The sequence below is a fragment of the Falco punctatus genome, assembly GCF_963210335.1.
Source record: "Falco punctatus genome assembly, chromosome: 3".
NCBI classification, from domain to species: Eukaryota; Metazoa; Chordata; class Aves; order Falconiformes; family Falconidae; genus Falco; species Falco punctatus.
Genome location: NC_137582.1, coordinates 73,631,535 through 73,637,752, shown reverse-complemented (window position 1 = coordinate 73,637,752; position 6,218 = coordinate 73,631,535).

Here is a 6,218-nt window from a genome sequence, read left to right as displayed (position 1 = left end):
AGGAGGATGTGTTCCCAGGTGAGGGCCAGGGCTCTACATCCACCTGCGCTGAACCTCATGAGATTCCTGCTGGACTCTTCCTTCAGCCTATCAATGTCCTTCTGAATAACAGCCTGCCATCCAGCAAGAGAGCCATTCCCACCCAATGTGGTATGATCTGCAAGCCTGCTAAGGGTACGCTCTGTCTTAGCTCCCAGGTTAATGAGAAACACTATGGGTTCCCACGTGAACTGCTGAGGGACCCCACTATTAACTGGTCCCCAGCCAGACTTTGTTCACTTCTCAGGTTCAGGTCCTAAACTGGAGAGTGGCCCTTGCAGTGTCTTCATCTACCTCTCCACATCATTGGCTGCATCCCTACTTTGTTCCATGGATTTGCCAGCTGGCTGAAGTCATCCTTTGGGTGGTGTTAAATGCTTTTTATTTTCTTTCTTACATTTCTTCCTTCATTTCTACTCTTGCCAAGTAAAGCTAATCAGTAGTGATAGTACAAAAAAGTATTTAAAACTGTATGTGTATCAATTGATTCCCTTACTATTGGGGAAACAGTGCAAGTACTACGTGCATGGAAGCATGAAGTCCAGTTAAATGCACGCACACCAATACTCTTTTCTATCACTGCAGTCAGATGACAAACTGTAAAGTTACTTGATATCAACTCTGGCTGAAGGTCAGATTGCATCTACAGGCCATCATTTTTCCCCAAAACATGTTCATATTAACAAACAACTGTTAGGAACACAAAAGCAAACACATCTGGAATTATTTTTTTTTCTCTCTTGCATACATATATGCTCTTATGTGTAAGTTTTGGTGGAGTGAAAAAGGTAGCATAATTAGTCACACAACTGTAGTTACATGAGGAGTCACCTCAGTCCCTAATTGCCAGAACTTATAATTTTTAAGCAGAGTAGGCACATCAGTGGAAAATGGATGAATTTTTTAATTATTATTATTGCTGCTTAGGCTTTAGGGTCTCAGATGGAGTAGGCATTATATAAACATGCAGAAAGACAATCCTTTTTCTGAAATCTGTATCAACTACTAAGTGAAGATAAACACAATGAATTTAGGGATGCTGCTTTTAATAAAAACAACTGAAAGAGCAAGAGTGGTTTTAATGTAGGGTCAAACATGGAGCTAACAAAACTGAACCAGAGGAGACAGATAAATAGGAATGTGGAATATAGACATAAAAGAAAAAAGTGGCAATGAATGGGCAAAGGAGAAGAAAGAAATATGAGAGGACCTAGAAAAAGAATTATGAAAAATAAAGTACACTAAGTTAGGAAAGAAAGGCTGGCATCCTAAAGAAAGTAACTAGTAGGATCCAAGTTTTATACGTCAGTATACTGGCATTATTAGCAGCTCTGTTGGTCAGTGGAGATGCAGGGGTCCAACAGTCTTTGCAACACTGAGCTCTTCTGTCCCCTAGGAAGGGTTATTCTATTGCTTCTGTACCCTATCAAATGAGAATAATTTGGGTGTCCTGCTCCCAGGACTTCAAGGCAGTGCTGCAGTCACAAAAACTCACAACAAAAGCAAACAAGCAAACAAAATGACAGTGGAATTGAGGTGTTAAAGGCACTTGACCGCAATCTTCCATCAAATGCTCCAGTTTCTGCTGGAGAAGGCCTTTTTACACCTGTAGAGCTTATCATAGTTTAAAAGATTGTATAAACTTGTAACAATGTAAGAATTCCACAGCAAACTTCTGTGTAGGTGGAAATTTGTTAAATTAACACAGAAGTTTGTTCAGCCATGCAGTAGCACTGTATTATGGAGAAACTTCCCAACAGGTCCCAAGATGGACTCATGAAATAGACATTAGTCAGAGCACCAATCAATATCTGAAGAGATTATTTTATTTGAACTAAATGAACTGGTATTCATCACTATATGAAACAGCAAGTAGTTTAGACCAAGTAAATAATGTGAAGTAGAAGGAAATTGCACAGAGCAGGCTTTGTAAGGATTGCAAGATTATTGTGAGTTACGCTGGCAGTATCTACTACATCAATGCAACTGCACCAAGACTGCTTCCATGAAGCATTAGAATTATTAAGGCTGGCATAGAAATGTTTATGGCAACAGCATTCTGGGTTACTACAATTACAGTGATGATGCCAGGACAGTATGAACTACTGCAAATGCTTGCACTTTTTGGCCTGAGACAAGGTGGAAGAGAGAAAAAACACCTGTGAACTACTGAATGACCATGTTGTTGTCTAACTCTCTGACCCTCATGGAAAAGCTGGGGAAAGAAATAAAAGGTGAAACAGAAAAGCAAATATTTCCCCGCCCATTATCAGCGTAGTTCTGCAGGATATGACCTTTTACTTTCCTTGCCTTCAAAACATCCACTCAGATTTGTTTTGTATGTGGCTTTATTTGAGTATCCCATGGCATTCAAAAAGCATCCAGGTGTTAAATATTTGAGCTTATGGTGAAAACAATAAAAAAGTCCAGTTCTGGTTCCACTATCTATACTTAAGCTAACCAATATTTTACTCCATTGGTAGGCTTTTTAACTCAAGGGTGCAGAATGAATATATTGACTACATAGTTCCTTGCATGTTTTCTCTTTGCGTGTAGTAATTAACCCCAAAAAGCTTCCAGCTGCTGAACTGAGGGTCTTAATTTGGGCCTGTTGTGTTTATAAATGCTCATAATTCCTTACTGTTCTTAATGATGTCTGTAAGACTCTGCATCATGACTTAGACTTCTAAAATTTATCTTGTCTGTGAACAATGCAAAACATATGAGGAAACAGTAGAATACACATGGGGGAAAAAGTAGAAAAATATATCTATCCATATTGTATAAAATGTCTTTTAAATTGAAGCAATCTAGTTAGGCATGAAGAATTAATAGTGGATGTGATATTATCATTATTATTTGAGTCTTCTCAACCCCAGGTAAAATCCTAAAAATTGCCATCTTTGGCAGGGAAGAACCACTGCATAAGTAAAGTGAAACATATGAGATGGGGAACCGCAATTTGGGGGGAAAAAACCTGCAGTGAATCAACAAAATAAACTCAGTGCTACTTCGTGGAATACAATGGTGCAGCTCATGATTGCACACTAAATTCTACTCACTGCCACGGTGATTTCACTACCACAAAGCCCCAGTCCTAACAAAAATTGAACCATCAATGTAAGAAACAGTTTCCTGTTTATTACAGCTTCTAGACCAATAATTCAGTGGAGGGCATGATTAACTTTCTTGTAACAAAAAACTGTATTATTAGTCCACTAGTCAATAATTGTTCTAAGCACCACCTATGAAAGATTTTCTCATAATACTGTGTTTCAGGAGAAGTATTTTCATTCAAATACTTTTATTTATTTACTTACTTACTTTATTTCTGGCCTCACTGTTACGCTGATGCAATGTTTTCAACAGACTAGTGCTGTTTGATACAGGCCAAGCTCAAACTGCGTTGCCGTTCAGATATGCTCTTGTGTTATTAGAAAGAACAAATACAAAAGAGATATGGGCCTCATGGACTCTAGCATATTAATGTAGAGGAAAGAAGCAGAAGGGGGAAGCTAATTACAATTTTGTAAGCCTAAAGTAAAGTCAAATCAAGTCAAAAAAGTATGCAAATGTATAAATGCATAAAAATGTATAGTCTGATTTGAGTGCAAATCTCTTCATAGGCAAAAATTTTGCTGAGGTCAACACTGGGTGTTAAACCCCAAAGCAACAGTTTACATCCATCCTCTAAAATATTATCCAAACCATCTTATTAAAAAGTATCATCGGATAAAACAAAAACTCCTTAAAATGCAACACACATCAATGGATACATGTCATTTATATTAGCAAAAAGAGTGACTATAAATCTAAGAAAGAAGAAAGCAAAGAAAGAAAATACAGCAACTGCTACTAACATTGAAGTGTTACAAGAAAGCTATGGAACGCATAGGATGGCACTGTAAATTATGCTGTTTATAGAATATTTAAAGGAATCTGAGGAGCTTTTGTAAGGAATTTTAATTCAACAGGTTCCAGTCTAAGATCTATTTAATAGTTTGTCCTACCATAACAACATGATTGAAATGATACAGCTGTATTTTATCAGTAATAATACAGCGTAAATGCATACATCTTCCAAAGGGGGTAAGAATAAAAACACACAGCCAAATATGATCTGTTAATATATGTATTCTGTTATCAAAATTAATGGAGTAAACTATATAATGTAGATGTGCTGTGACTCATAACTTTATGAAAAGCATAGGCCCTCGAGAATTAAAATGCCAGGTCTACAGATCTACAGCTCCCATAATATCTTAAAGTCATTACAAGCATTTCAGTGGAGTTGCCAGTTGACCCTAATAATACCGTGTGCAAACGACGGATGGTAGAGGAGACCAATGTATTTATGTGCCTCTAAACAGTGAGATATTGTGATAATTTTGCTGTAAGTTCTGAAAACGACTGCAGTCTCAGCTCTGAATGTCTTAAACATTTTTAATGTAAGTGTGAGGTCTGAGGCTTCCTGGAGTCAGTATACCGTTCTTGCCGTAAGAGACCCGAGGCTACTCTTGGGTTCAGGACCTGGCATATTTACCTGAAAGTGCGAAATAGACATCAGACCCAAACATTGCTGGCATCAAGAGATAGGAGTCGAGGTGCTGGTGAGCAGGTAAGCTCCACTGCTGCCACTGTGCCAGCAGCTTGTGCAACCTGTACATAAAGCTGCTTTTGCTCAGCAAACCTCCAAAAATCATAAGGGAAAAAAAAAAAAAAAAAAAAAAAAAGGGATGTCCGCCCTGAAAAGGAGAAGACAGAGAACGGCGAAGACCGAAGCTCGCCTCCGCCGCTCTTTTCCTGCCTGACACCCAGCACACCCCCAGACCACCCCGCGCTGGCTCGGCGGTCCCAGAGGGGCTCTCCCGCGTCCCCCTCGGCCGCGGGGGCTGGGGCTGGGGCTGAGCCCCGCCGCGCCGGGGTGCAGCCTGGCGCTGCGCAGGCGGCTCTACAATTGATTGAGGACTTGAGCGGGCACGTCTGCAGCCGGGTAGCCAACTGCTGCAGAAACCGCAGCGAGCCCGTCTTCACTGCAGGCGCCGGCGTCGAAAGGGGCGCCGGAGCGGAGCGGGGACGCTGCGCGGGCCCGGGGCTCCCGGAGGCTGGCAGCCCCCGCGCCCCAGTGGGGTACCTCCTACCTGGCCGCGGCGGGCGAAGGGGGAGCAGGGGGAGAATTCCCTTCGAGCAGGCGGGTTTGGTGTTTTGAACCGTGGGTACATCTCCGGCTCTGCCTCTGCGGTACGGCTGCGCACCCGCAGGCTGATCATCCGTGGCGCGGTCCTTCGCTGCAGGACTGCCCGAGCGGGAGCTCCAGTGCCACCTATTAGGGACCCCCAAACACGGCTTTGACTAGAACTGGTGCTTCAGCGTTGCTGAAGATCAGTTTTAAGCTAACTTCTTTTACCTTCCCTGCCCACGGCTTAAGTATACACATGCTCCCTTTTCCCTCCTCCTGGGGCTTCGCGAGCAAAAATGTTTGGTAGGTTCTCACCTACCACAGGAAGGTAAAGGAGAAATACTCCCGTCGCGTTTGGCATCCCCTGATCACCTTCACCACCTCCAGAGATAAATTTTAACGTCTATTCCTTGATCTGACAGCGATAGGGCTTTCTGCGTAGTGCCAGAGCATCTCTGCGATGCAAGGGGAGGGTGCGGGGGGGGGGGGGTGGGTGGGTGTTGGGGGGGGGTGCGACGGGGGAGGTCCGACCCCTCGCTGCTGTCGGCCCTCTCGTTCAGGCCTTGCCGTTGGCCTCGTTGTGTTCGGGGGAAAGGGGGAAGGGCGGACAGAAAGTTCTCGCTATAGAAGAGTTCCCAGTGCAGAAGAAAACAAACTAACTAACAAAAACAAAATTAAAAAAAAAAAAAAGAAAGAAATTTTGGGGAACCTAGCTCTTCTGCAGCACGTCAGTAGAATACATCAAGAAAAGCTTCCTATTATTGCACAAGGGGGGAAAAAATGCCTTTTTTTTCTCGTGTTTTTTTTTGATGTGGATAATCCCCGGGCTGTAGTGCTTTCAGACGAATCTTCTGACAAGTATTGCAGTTCAGCACCGTATGTGTTGTATCTTGGAAACAAACAATGCGGTCGCTGGAAAACTTGGGAACCGAGGAGAAAGGTCAAGGGCAGAGGCTGATCAGTTTTTGTTGCCTCAGCTGAAGAATCATAAATAATCAAA